This window comes from Lactuca virosa, chromosome 1, assembly GCF_052849685.1.
Source record: "Lactuca virosa cultivar CGN04683 chromosome 1, Lactuca_virosa_CGN04683_v6, whole genome shotgun sequence".
NCBI lineage: Eukaryota > Viridiplantae > Streptophyta > Magnoliopsida > Asterales > Asteraceae > Lactuca > Lactuca virosa.
Window position 1 is genome coordinate 125692049 of NC_136426.1, and position 14941 is coordinate 125706989.

Here is a 14941-nt window from a genome sequence, read left to right on the forward strand (position 1 = left end):
CAGTTCCTTTACAGATTGCCCTTAACCTCATTTTGTCGTTTTTCACAAAGAATATATTCCTTCTTGTTTCCAGTGCATGCAATTGTATCTTTTCCTTTAACTCCTTCTTATTTTTATATTTTTGTCCTATCCTAAAAGTTACCTTGTATATCTCACCTTGAGAGCACCTAGTCTCCTTCCCCAATTCCTTTATTACAGCTCTTCTTTTCCTATCTATATCAGAACCCTCATCCAATGAATCCCATTGATCATTATCTATAACATCCAACTCTTCATTGACCTCATCACTCTCATTATCTCTATGCTTTGATAATCCTTTTTCAAGAAATTCTGCTTGAAGATCTATATTCATGTAAAAATCCCTCATATATACTTCTATATTAGGGATTATGTTGTCTTCATCCACCCAGAAATCACTATCATCACTGTCCTCACTCTCATCACTTCTTTCATGATTCTCTTCATCAGTCTCTATGTTATCTTCACTTCCATCATCAACTGCAAAATCTCTCATCTCTACATTCTCATCATTCATTTCATTTCTGTCATGATTCTCTTCTTCAGTGACTTCCTTATTAACTACATTGTCCTCACCTTCATGAACCTCATCATCTACATTTTGTTCATTAGACTGTAAAATCTGTTGGTACAACCCAATATCAAAGTCATTAGCTGCCTCATCAAATTCATTAAATCCCTGGTCAAAATCATTACATGCCTCATGAAATTCATTAAATTCCTGGTCAATAACATTAGCTGCCTCATCAAATTCATTAAATCCCTGGTCAAATTCATTAGCTGCATCATCCTTATTCCCACCAATCCTATCAACACCAACATCATCCATGACCAATTTCTTAATACATGATGACAATGGTTTGTCCTTGATAAATTCCCTTTTCTTAGTATATTCAGGGGATATCGACAAGGCTAAAGCAGCTTCATTTGCTATCACAGATGATATGCATGTTTGTGGCATGCCATTGGGTTGGTTATTAGTTGGAGGGGCTTGATGTTCCTCAATATCCTCTAATTGCTCAATAATAACTTTTCTTACAGGTTTAGGAGCCATAAAGTAAGTAAGCAAGTTAGTAATACCATGTTCGGTGTAAACCCTTATCAGTTTATGCTCCTTCACATACTGGGCAAGATTGAGGACATCATCATCATTTCCTAGGGCCCGTAACCCAAAATGCATGTCTCCCTTTGGCACTCGAAAATGATAGTAGATAACTGGAGGAACTGAGTATCCTAACCCTTTCATAATCGCATCCATCTCGTGAATAGAAAACTCTTCTATATCCACCATATCTACGTACGTCACAGTACCCTCAATGTAGTTGACATTTGGAAACTTTGTGAACTCACCTCCATGATGTAGCTTGATGGTAAACAATGTAGGGTGTCCATCTTCAACACAAGAGCAAAAAAAAAAACTTCAGAAGGTATGATTTCTTGTAAGCAAACCAAGAAAATGATCAAAAACAAAATTACGTACCATAAACCACCCTTGGGTCGAATGACGTGCTTGACAACCTTAAGTGCCACATTGGTATATGCATTCACTACGAAAGTCGTCTGATCGAAGCTATCAACCTTGGTAATCAGTTTAGGGTTCTTGATCCTCAGTCAATGAGGAGGGAAATTGTATCGACTCACGGTTTTTAAGGACTATAAATGTGAATTAGGCTCGATATTATCCGTATGGCAATGCATACATACGAACTCTCCTTTATTAATATAAAATAAATAGGGAATGACCAAAATACCCCTAATCTGACTAGTCAAACATAACTTAACAGAGGGAAATAGACGGAAGTTAAACCATTGGACCAAATATGCAAGAAAATGAAAAGTTTGGACTTGTGGTGCTAGCCCAAACTTTTTTGGACCAAAGTGACAATTTTGTGTAAACCACAAGGACCATTTGTGCAGTTTTGTCTACTTTTAAACATCATCAAACCAATATCTTAAGTAATTATTTTATATATTATTGTTATCTAAATAAAAAATATTATATATAAATATTTAATATATTAAATTTGCATTTTTAATCTTATATAAATTACAAAATTCCATATATAAATTACATTCGAGATTGCACTTATAAACTGATAATTAAAAAGTAAATTTGTGGACCATCTCACCTAACAAATCCTCTTATTCTTAAAAATAGTTTAAAAAGAGAATGTGGACAACGTGAACGGTGACTCCTTAATTTCATTGATTTTCGGAATCACATTTAAGTATTTATTTTATTTGAAGTTATAAATACTTTAATAATTTTATATGTATCTTAAATTTGAACTCTATTTGTAACTCGTTACATGATTTGGACATTAAAAACGAAAAATGTTTTTCTCCTTTATAAATATTAGATAAAATAATTAGATAATATACAAAGTTAATGTGGAAGCCATGACTCCTTTTACATCATTGACTCATTCTTACGAATATTGGCGGTGCATTTTCTAGATAGTCAACAATGATATAAAAATTACATTTAAATACGAGTAAATTATAGAAATGGTCCTTATGTTTTGTTCAAATTTACAGTTTTGATCAAACTTTTGAAAAGTTGATAAATCGTATCCATATGGTTTTCAATTATTGTAGTTTTGGTCTTTCTATCTACCTCTGTTAGAAAAAGTCCGTTAAAAGCATGTAAAATGACTAACATACCCCTTATTTAATTCATTATTATTATTATTATTATTATTAATTTATTATTATTTATCTTTAAGACCATACCCCTCTCCTTGTTTCTTCTTTCGATCAACCCTTCACTGTCGCTCCACCGATTAGCCCTCCGGTCTACTTCTCTGAAAACTTTATCTGGGAATCTTCAACCTTCAATCTGCTTCTCTAATCAATCTGAACGAATTAAAACACCAAATCCACACAAAACTTTGGAAGTGAATGTTATGGAATTCAATGAATCTAACTACAAACCAAAAACCTAAATTCTTAAAGGATTTGTTGCACAAGGACGAGCCACAAACTAGATACCAAACATCTTATATGGTTTCATGTACAAACACAAGACACAAATTAGATCAGGATGAAGGAAAAAGCGGAAAACTAGATACCTGAAACCATTCTCTTATGTATTTTGATGCACAACCATCTCCATTGCTTCCTGTCAATGTATCAGATTCAATAAAAATAGACAATTCTGAATTGATTCAACTTGTATATGATGGATGTGTGTGTTGATCGTACATGATGTCGTTGATGGCTATGGCGGTAAAAGGATGTGGTGGGAAGATATAGAAGGTTGTGTGGGAGTACCATCATCAACGGCTATCACCATAGTAGACACTTAAGGTTGAAAATTTGCCACAAAAATATATAATAAGAAAGTAAAAAACCAAAAGATACAACACATGAATCAATTGGTTGATTTTTCCCATCTTATGATGACCACATGAGAAAAATCATAAGATTTGTAAATTTGGCAAAAACATTCAACACCATAAGCAAAAAACAATAATATATGTTGCTAATTAGGTTATGGACAAGATTTGTTCATTATTTTCACACATACACATACATATATGCAAAGAAGATCACAAAAGTCCAACTCCAAGTTTTCAATTTAAGGCAGGAAAAATTACATTTATGAAACAAAATTGCCATCATTAATGGAGTATAATAGGAGGGAATCATAGAGAATCAGGGGAAATATAGGGATCATCGGGTGTTGGAGGAAGGGAGCGTAAGGGACGAAGGGTATGGGTATGGGTGTGGGTGGTTGGGTTGTGGAGGAGGTGAGGCAGAAAGGATGGATTTGTGGTGTTGGAATGGAGTGGATGTTGTAGGGGGGAGAGAGAGAGGTAACATTCATTTTATTTAATTACATCGCAATGGCTAAAGTTGTAGGGGTCGGTTTCGTAGATGACATGGTCATAGAGAAAGGTGTTGTTGGAGAAGACATGGTCACAAAGGAGCTAATCACTGTGACAAATTAAAAGACGACATTCAGAGATAGACAAGGATGATGCATACGATTTCCAGAAGGGATGGGGTGGTCATAGGGATGTTGTCAGCGTCCAAAGGCAGTCTGATAGGATACTGATGGTTAGAGGCGGAGTCCAACAAGGAGAGAGGGTCGTGATTGATGGCTATAAGTTTAGGGTTTTAAATCATATTTACAAACAATTCCCCTAAATGCTCCCATAATTATATAGGTTTTGATATTTTTGGTCCAAGGGTAAAAAGGTCTTTTAACATTATATTTGACATGAAAAAACAAACGGAGTTAACCTCAGGGACCATGGATGTAATTTTTTAAAACCACAAGGATGTATCATGTCAACTTTTCAAAAGTTGGACAAAAAATACAAGTCTGACCAAACCACATGGACCAAAACTGTAATTTACTCTTTAAATATTTACCAATAACTTGATAATTTTATATTTAATTTAAAGTTTTAAGTGTTTTTCATTTTTATATATTTTCTTCAAATATCACTATTCTAACTTAAAAAATATACAAATTCAGAAATAGTTTTTACAAACTCGAAATGATCTTTGCAATACATAAAAATACTTTATGTATAATCCAAAATCCCTTATTGGTGTTATTAAAATTTTTACAAGTTTATTTCTTGATCAAAAGATACAAGATTTATTAGGTCCTATTAAAGATCCTACATGTAAGAATAATTCAATAAAGTTACATTATTCTATCAACCCATTAAAGCTTTTCAACCATTTTATGTACATATTATATAAAGCAATAAAAAAGTGTTAGACTATAAAACTACAAAGAAATAATATCTTTCTTACATTCAAATGTTTGAATTTGACATACAACACCAAAAACAATGATTTTTGTCATATTAAAGAATAAAAACTATATTAAAGAAATTGATAAAATAGGGATATTCATTAAACTAATAATTATAAATGAAATATTCAATAAAAACAACCAAATGTTTTGAGTTTTACAAAAATGACAACGTTATTGTAGGTGGATTATTTCAGACCAACAAAAAATATCTAATATGTATTTTTTTTTTCTTATTTACCTAATTTTTTCTTAAAAAAAACTCATTTCATTAATGTACAAAATATCAATTTCGAAATGTTTAATATCATTGTTTTCAATCAAATGTCTTATTTTAAAGAATTGTATCTTATATACTCTTAGATTTGCTATGTTTTCATTAAATTTTTGTTAGATTTTTCTAAAAACGAAATATTTTCTCGAATTACAAAATTATACATCGGATTTCAAACTTGTATTTGAATTACATTGTTTTTTTCTTCATAAATCCGGAGTTACGAACTAAAATCCGGAATATAAGTCCAAAATGTATTTTTTTCGCAAAAAAATATTTTAGATGTTGACATAAAATAGTTCTAATGACCCAATCCGAAAATATTAACTTAAAATATAATTAGGATAATAAATATTCCAAAATAGTACAAATCTACCTTATTTTTTTAAGCTTAAACAACTTTATACAAGTGATCATAGTCCAACACAAGGGCCACGCTTTCTGGTCTGCCCCACTATGTTCTTCTCAACGTCAAGTATACGCTTGGAAAAGGCCATCACAAGTCCAACATCAAGACTTCAACATCGATCATCATGTTTTCACATTACAAGTAGTTGTGTACTAGGATTTAAGGTTTATAAAATATGATTAGACGCACGTATTTGAGATTTTATAAATATATAAATAAACATGCGTGCACGCAAATACACACAAATTGTGTAATAATGAATCGAGTTTGGGTAAAAAAAAAAGGAAAAAAAAAATTCTCATTTTGTTCTTATTTTTGTTTGGATTAAAGGGTTGGTGATTATCAATGGATAGGTTGTAATGGATGGGTTGTGCCGTTGTGGTGTTTGTTTGTATAGGAAACGAAGTGGGTAAAGAAACAAATCTTTAAAAAAAATCAGTGAACATCAACAAGAAAAAATCATAATAATAAGAGAAAATATCATAATAGTGGATCTTTTTAATTTAAAAAAAAAATAGCAAAAAATTTCAAAAATACCAAAAGTATAAATGATTTTCACACATGAGCCAACCTATCTAGATTTCTGAGGGTGCCTGCAAATTTTTTTTGACTTCCAACATTCATAAATTTATCATACGAACTCCGTTTGATTCGTTTTTTTTGCATTATGTTATTTGTAACAAAGTTTATCGATGGACATTTGGATGTCCAAGTTATTCATTTTTTGCTCCAAAATTGGTCACTCTATGACAAATATGAAGAAAAAAAACAACCGACTTTGATTGTTCATAATTTTCACATACGAACGCTGTTTGAGTTGAATTCTTTTTTCCATTATGTTCTTTGTAATAAAGTTTATCACACTCTCAATTTGGATGTTTGAAAATCATATTTTTTTAGTTTCAAAGTAGGTTATTCAATGAAAAGTTTGATTTTTTTTATAACTTTTACATATAAACTTCATAACAATCATCAAATCATGCAAGTTCTCCCAATCACAAGGGTAGCCTATAATAATCTAAAAAAAATCACAGGCCACTTAGATTTTCGAAGGTGTTGAACTATGATTTTTTTTTTTCAAAATATATAAATTCAAAAAAAAAAAATCACAGACCACCTAGATTTTCGTAGGGTCTTATGGTTAATTTGGTCATTTCTTTTTTGTTTTTTTGGATTTTTTTTTGAAAAAACTTTTGTGTAATTAGCTATTATGGTTATTTTTTTTAATATAATCACACTTCAATGAATATAAATAAGAGAAAATGATAATAAGAGTCATACCAAGGATTATTTAACAATTGAGTTTATTCGGTAAAAGATTATACATTTTGATTTTTTTTTCTGTTTTAGACCTTTTTTTTCTCAAAAAGCAAATTTTTCATTGTTATTAGTCGGTTACCAACAACAGGTAAGTTGAGTTTATTTCATATAATAAACTATATTTTGTTTTTTTCATAGTAGACCTATTTATTTTTTAAAATAAACCCAAGGTTAACATATTCCTTGTGTTTTAAACGGATGGTTAGTGGTTAGGAGTTAGTATCACCAAGTTAGAAGGAAATCGCTAATGCTCAAATTAGAACCTGGGACCTCCAATCTAAGAGGCAAATCCTCTACCAAGTGGGCTAGTCCCACATTGACTTAATATATTCCTTGTTATTTTTCATTAATGGAGCAGGTTACCAACATGTAACCATGTATCCCCCTAACTCACCTACGTCCTAAACATCGATCACCTAAAAGAACAACCGATTATAAAACCCTAAGTCACATTTCTCCTCCCTTTTCATCTTGTATACCATATTTGGCCCCCTGAAATGGTTTCTTCCTCAAGTATCAGGAACATAAACTTCGTAAGGAATGCTCAAAATGGAATTATGCTATTGTGAGGATGAAGCTCTTCTATTTACCTCATGTCCCAAGGCTGTTTTCACAAGATTGAGTATGTTTTCGAAGGCTTTCCCAAGAATGTTTTCACAAGGTCTAATGATGTGACATTCCCATTTTCACGGCCATAAAAGACCGATTTAATTATGCTTATTTCATTTCAGGGTACCCTTTTTTTAAGAATTATAATGTGGAATTTGTTCCCAATAATGTGATAATATTATTTCCAAACATTTCCGAAGAAATGCGTTTCATTAATAACTTTGGAATGTCATCGTTAATACAAAAACATCAGCATAACAAAAATATTACATGCCTTACAATTGTTTATTACACAATGGCCTACAGTTATCCATAAATCACTCACATCCGTGGTCCTTTGTGCCGCTACATGTGATACAAAGAAACTGAGTGGGTCAGACTTGGGAGCCTGGTGTGTAGATAGAGTTTTCAATGTAACTTCCCCCTCTAACACATATCATAGTATTGTCCGCTTTGGGCTCCCGGCACGAAAACTTCCTAGGGGGTCACCCATCCCTGGATTGCTCTCGCCCGGGCATGCTTAACTGTAGAGTTCTCATGGGATCTGCTGCCCTCACGACTTTAAAACGCGTTATGATAGGGAAGGTGTCCACAATCCTTATAAGGAATGCTTAGTTCTCCTTCCCAGTCGATGTGGGATCAGGTGCAACTAACCTGCCCGCCTTCACCCCCATTATAGGGTTCGAAGTCCCCGTCGAACACATCGATTCGTGCCCCAGCTCTGATACCATTAGTAACATCCCCCTCTGGCACGTATCACAATATTGTCCGCTTTGGGCTCCCGGCACGAAAACTTCCCAGGGGGTCACCCATCCCTGGATTGCTCTCGCCCGAGCACGCTTAACTGCAGAGTTCTCATGGGATCTGCTGCCCTCACGACTTTAAAACGCGTTGTGATAGGGAAGGTGTCCACAATCCTTATAAGGAATGCTTAGTTCTCCTTCCCAGTCGATGTGGGATCAGGTGCAACTAATCTGCCCGCCTTAAGTTGGTATCAGAGACGGTGTTTAAGTAGATTAGTCGTTGTTTAAACGCCTAAGCTTAAACAGGAGGAGCGGTACATCGCCTAATCTTGACCGCGTCTCGTTTATAGGTACTATGGATCGTGGAAAGGCAATCATTGATAGTGGGGTGTCAGGTGAGGGTACTAGTGGGTTACTTATTCACGAGAAGTTGAAAGTCGAGTTAGAGCTCTCTGATTCGGAAGGCAGTCTGGAACCAACGACTCCACTCAACCTCTCTGAGTGGGATGAAGAAGACGAGGATGTGGAATCTTAGGTGGAACCTGACGAAGATCCTGAGGAGGAGCCCAAAGAAGACCCTGATGAGGAACCCGACGAAGACCCCGAGGAGGAACTAGAGGGAAACCACGTGGAGTACCATGTGGAACAAAGATACGAAACGTTCCATATGCCCTATGTGGAGTATACGCCAACTAGTCCTGGTTCCTATTGGGAGCGGCTTTATAAAGATGAAATGCCACAGGCACTGCGTGAGATTCACACTTTGAAATGTAACATCCCAAAAATACCAGCTAAAAATTTCATTTTTAAATTAGGTTAATACATAAAAACATCGTTACAAAACATTCATAATATTAATTCATGTCTGAAAACCGTAACATCATAGTAAAATATTCAGAGTACATCCCAGAAAATCCATAGTGCGGAAACAAGAGTGTGTGTGATATGCCGCTACCGCGCCGACTCCTTTCCCCTAGCTGAAGAGGTACTTGAAAACAAAACTATAAAACGTAAGCACGAAGCTTAGTGAGTTCCCCCAACGAACCTCATACCATACAATCACATAGCATACATGTCTGCCGGGCATTTCTGGGTGCCCGACCTTCCCCTTCGGTCCTGTCGACCGGATACTGCCTAGCATATCTAGGTGCTGGCCTACCCCTTCGGTCCTGTCGACCGGATCGGGGACTGTTTCACCCCCTACTACTACTACCACATAATAACATATCACATAACCCATACATCATAATCTGCTAGCACATAAAGCATATCAGGTAGTAACAACCTAGATGATTATCACACAGACAGTCATCTATCATACGACTCCTACTAGTGGGCCGGCATTGTGGCCTTAGACCCACTTTTACTGGAAGGTAACTCACCTCGAGGGTAGCTGCTGAAAACCCGCTCAACCTACGCCTGGCTGCCGCACCGGTAACCCTCCGGCTATAAATCTGTAATCATGGATTAGGTACTCACAAATACCCCTTAGGTCAAATGACTGGTCAAAGTCAACTTCATGGTCAAAGTCAACTCTCTGATTGACTGGACTCGCTGAGTCCATATAGCGACTCGCCGAGTCCTTCTACGTCTAGCCCGACTCTGACTCATCAGGTCCCTGTTCCCACTCACTGAGTCAGCCTGACTCGCTAAACGGGGACAACTAACAAACCCGCGACTGGACTCGCCGAGTCCAAGGGGGGGACTCGCCGAGTCCGACGAACAGATCTCACAATTCGCTCCAATATTCCATCAGAACATCAACCTTGGAGATTTGGAGATTCTGGGACTATAGCTACACGTTAAATTGCTAATTCCACGTGCGACTACGAAGGGTTGGACCTCCTACACTTAAACCCTTCTTATCCTAGTGACAGTTCATATGACTCGCCGAGTTTGAAGAACAACTCGCCGAGTTCAAGGCTATATTCAAGGGACTCGCCGAGTTTGAAGAACGACTCGCCGAGTACCAGGCAATCTTCATAGGACTCGCCGAGTTGTTCATCCAACTCGTCGAGTCTAAGGCCATCTTCATGGAACTCGCCGAGTGCACTTTGGCACTCGCCGAGTTCCCTTCGACTCTTCACCCAATCTGGCCAAATCTGAGACATGCAACTGATCCAACTCATGGGTCTCAGTTCCTAGGGTCTGGTTATCACATATACACACAAAATCTGGGGGTTTTAAGGCTTGAAGATCAACCATTGGGGACAAAAAGGAACCTAAGAGCTAATGAGCAAAGTGAGGGTTTTATTACCTGATTTGATGCCTTCCCCAGAGTAGATTTCGGATCTACCTTCACTTCTGGAACACTCCAACTTCCTCTTTCTTCTTCTGAGCTCCAAAACCTTCTTTGGAAGATCAAAATCACTCAAGAACACTAAAGGAGCTAGGGTTGTTCTCTACTGCTCTCTAGGAGGAAAATGGGATGAAATGGGTGTTTTAGAATGGGTAAAATAGGGTGCAATGTCTGAAAATAGAGTTTCATCCAGACAGGTGGACTCGCCGAGTCCATATGTCGACTCGCCGAGTTCCCAGCTTAAATCCCGTGTCCACCTCGCTGCTACTCGGCGAGTCGGGACGCAGACTCGCTGAGTTCATGGCAAAAATTTAAGAAAATACTTAAATAAAATCGTACCAGGAATCCGGTGTTACATGAAAGGAAAAATTGAAGAGCTAGATGAGCATAGGTCAAGGATAATACAGGAGAACCAAATATGGGTTGAGGCTGCTGAGAAAAGTAAGCATAAGATACTAAGGTTAGAACAGGAAGTGTTGGAGCTAAGGAAACCCACTATCACTAAGTTATGGGAAGGGTTCGTGGCTCGGGCAAAGCGAGCCAAGGCTGCGACATATAGATTCCTAGATATGGTGGTTGGAAGAGACCCACCTCAGGCCGAGGTGCTGGTCATCCAGAGTAGGCCTGGAGATCGCAAAGCCAAAAAAATAAGGAAGTACTTGAAGGAGGGAAAGCGAATCTTGAAATATAATGACATCGTGTTTAAAAAGTAGAAAGTGGGAGTTTGATGAGTAGTTTTTTTTTTGTTTTTTTTCTCTTGGTTGTTGGCTTAAGTTATTTGATGTGAACAAGACATATGACTCTTTTTGAAATTTTGATAATTTGGAATAAAATTTATGTTTGTTATACTTATTGTGTTACAAACATAAATATGCAGTTAATATGTCTTCACAAAGATCTGGGAAGTCCTCGTGTCGAGTGGACCAAAGCGGACAATATTGTGATACGTGCCAGAGATCCCCCTCTGGCACGTATCACAATATTGTCCGCTTTGGGCTCCCGGCGCGAAAACTTCCCAGGGGGATGTTACATTCAACCCACAATAATTAAGTTATTTAATTACATATTTTACATCAAATAATTTTTCCCGATTACCCATTCCCGTTATTCTCACATACTGATCCTAAAATACTGATCTCAAGGGACATATCCTAAGGATCGCCATCATCAATGGGTAGACAATACTGCTTCGGGGATTCCTTTAGCAATAGGTGTCAATAATGCAACCATGGGGGGATAAAGTACATCAAATGAACAGATAGTTCATTATCACCTACAGGTTGCAAGTCTGCCAGCATTCCACTGGACTGTCTAGAATAGTCTGTGGTCATCATCTATACTCTGCTAGATGACTGGTTCATCAAAAGTCAAGTCCTCTTATCATCATCTCATCATTTTCATCACCCATTACTACCCAACATATTTTATATAAATATATAATAAAATACATACATGATTAACCAAGTAAAATCCTATAATTTATCTAATACATATATCAAGTAATTTAGATAATAGGCACACATAACATTTAATCAAATAGATACTTTATATCTATGTGTAAGTTGAAAGTAACTATGCACTCACTTGTTAAAGTGGGTGACTGGAAAGTTGGGCAGCACTTCGCTTCAACACTTAGCCTTTCCTTTGATGTGACATAGGTTTAATTATTGCTAAGTCTTAGTTTATTATTCTTGATGACTAATTAATAGTCAAGATTCCTCAACAATCCAATTGTCTACATCAAGATCTATCAAGTATGGAGCAACCAGATAAAATCATATCAGAGTCAGGGTCTGTTTGGTATAAAGAGTATACTGTTTGAAAATCTCACTTTAAACACCTCACTAAATCTTGTGTAGACATCACCCCCGTAAGTAGATCGATCAGTATAATGATTTGGAATCATTGAAAAATCTTATTTATAAATTCATAACAACGACTATGAATATAAATATAAATTACACAAATAAAGTTGAGTGTAATTTAATTTACAGAGATTTCCTAGACAAAAGTCTAGAAATTGTATTGGCAGTACTCCGACCTGCTAGCTACTAGCTGTCGGGCTCTCAGGGATCTCAAAACTAACCAAAATACCCTTAATATTAAGAAATATTTGGTTTCTAAGGAGAGAATCTCAAGAGAGATGAATTGGAGGGGTGAGGAGAAAGAATGAGCCTTAAACGCTATTTATAGGCTGTCCAGGGGCCCTTCATGTCGTGACACATGCCTTGTCACGTCATACGCGCCGCACACTTTATCGTTGCGCGCAAACGCACGCGAGGAATTTATGTTTCTTCAAAAATTCATATATTCTTCATACGAGCTCCGTTTTCGATGTTGTTTCTATCCACGCGTAGCTAACGACGAGATTTAAAAGTTTTATTTAGACTCTGTAGGCTAGTTTGACTTTATTTTTAAAGCTATATTTTTAACAGACTTAGACTGTTAAAGTCTATATAAAAATCATAAATTTCTCATACTATATCCATTCTCTACTGTCTTTATATCGACGGATATGTATGGATGAGATCTTCAAATCTTGTTTAGATTTTTTTTGCTAACAATCGATCAATTTTAATTTCGATTTCTAAGTCGTATACTGCTACGCTGAAACTTTTAAAAATCATAACTTCGTCTCACGAAGTCAGATTTGGACGTTCTTTATATGCACGCTCTTGGTTTAACGGCAACTACAAATTTTGTTTAGGTCTCCTATGCTAAAAAGTAATTTATCAAAAAATAACTTTTTACGATACGTAGAGCCATGCCGGTATAATCGTGAAACTTCAAAGAAGCATAACTTCTTCGTACGAAATCACATTTCAACGTTATATGTATGAAATCCTTGTCACGACTACTTTGACTTTCATCAAGGTTATTCGGCGTAATTATTATTCTATTTTTGTATGTATATTTTATTCTTATTTTATTATATTGTTTTAAGCACGCATACTACACATAACTACGTAAATCACATAATACTCAGATAATTATATTTATTACTTCATAAAAGGTTACAATTGTTGACCATTTCAATTACATCATTTTATTAATGCCTGACGAGAAACACAGGCATTACAGATGGTATGTTCACTTTAATAATGTAGTAAGACAATTTTGCAAGTAAGTTGCTATTTTTGACCTTTAAGCTCATTTTGTCACAAGTATGTTGCATTCCAGTTAATTTTTTAACAAAAAAATAACAACTTACTGGAAAAACAAAATCCTATATAGATTGTTAAAACGAACATACCATCAGTCTATTTGGTCATGTAACACCTGTTTTCCAAATTAGATCAGCTAAGGGTTTAGAAGGAACAAAGGTAAGGTTTTTGGGAAAAACCTTGTGTCACGACGAGATGAATGGAGCATCACGATGTGACATGCCAATTGGATGAACGCGTATTAAGGATGACCGTCACGACGTGACGAAAGGAAGTTCACGACGTGACCTCATCTGCAACCTAATCCCACGATCTTTTAGGGTTTCTTCCATATTCCAACCCAAACTCAAGGTTTAGGGCATCCTCTTCATCCTCCAAACCTCTCAACGAAACCCTAGCCTCCATTGATGAGTTATGGAGATTTTGGTGATGTTTTGGTGTCTTGAATGAGAAGAGAGCATCCTTGGTGCATAGATCCAGCTTGCAAGTCTCATCATCATCTTCTAGCACTTAATCTGGACCTTTTAAGTATTCAAGCTCCAATCTTTATGATTCTATGTTGGTAGATCTAGACTTTAATACATTATTCTGCATGTTTAGACTAGTTGGGCTTCCCTAAAGTTGGCAAATTTATGGATCCTTAGAGACCCTTTGTGGTTAGATGTGTTGGATCTGAAGTTTGGTAGAGATTTGAACTCATGCATGAGGTTTTGACCTCTTTTTCCGTCATTTGTGACCTAACTTGAGCTCAAGACTTGCATAGGGCATGCATGTCTATAAAGCAAAGATTTTTATGACTTTTTGTGTGTAAGGAAGCCTTATGGAAGGGATGAGTGTGTGGCTTAATGGATTAAGGGCTTAATCCATTAAGATGTTAATAATCAGATCCCACTACGTGACAATATGCTTATCATGTCGTGACGTTTGAGGTCCTTGCGACATTTTTGTCCGGATGTTCCCACGACATGACCAAGAGTCCTCCACGTCATGGTGAGAGTTGACTGTTGACCGTTGACCGTTGACCTTTTTTACCAGTTTAACTTTGGGTAAAACATGAAGGAATTTGGTTATTGATTAAGGTTTCACCTTGGTTTGGTGTTAGTCGGTTCGCGGGAGCGATCAGTGCAGGGAGTGAGCGTGTTGTTGCGTTTCCTTAGGTCTTCGATTCAGGTGAGTTTTCTCACTATATTACCTATTTCATAGTAGGGTGCATGCTAGGCTAGCTGAGTCTTAGTATCTGATGGTTGTTATGAGTATTTACCGAGTTGCTGATACCTATGGGACTGTTGATAGTCCTCAGGGCTGCTGATAGACCCAGGGTTGTTGATAAC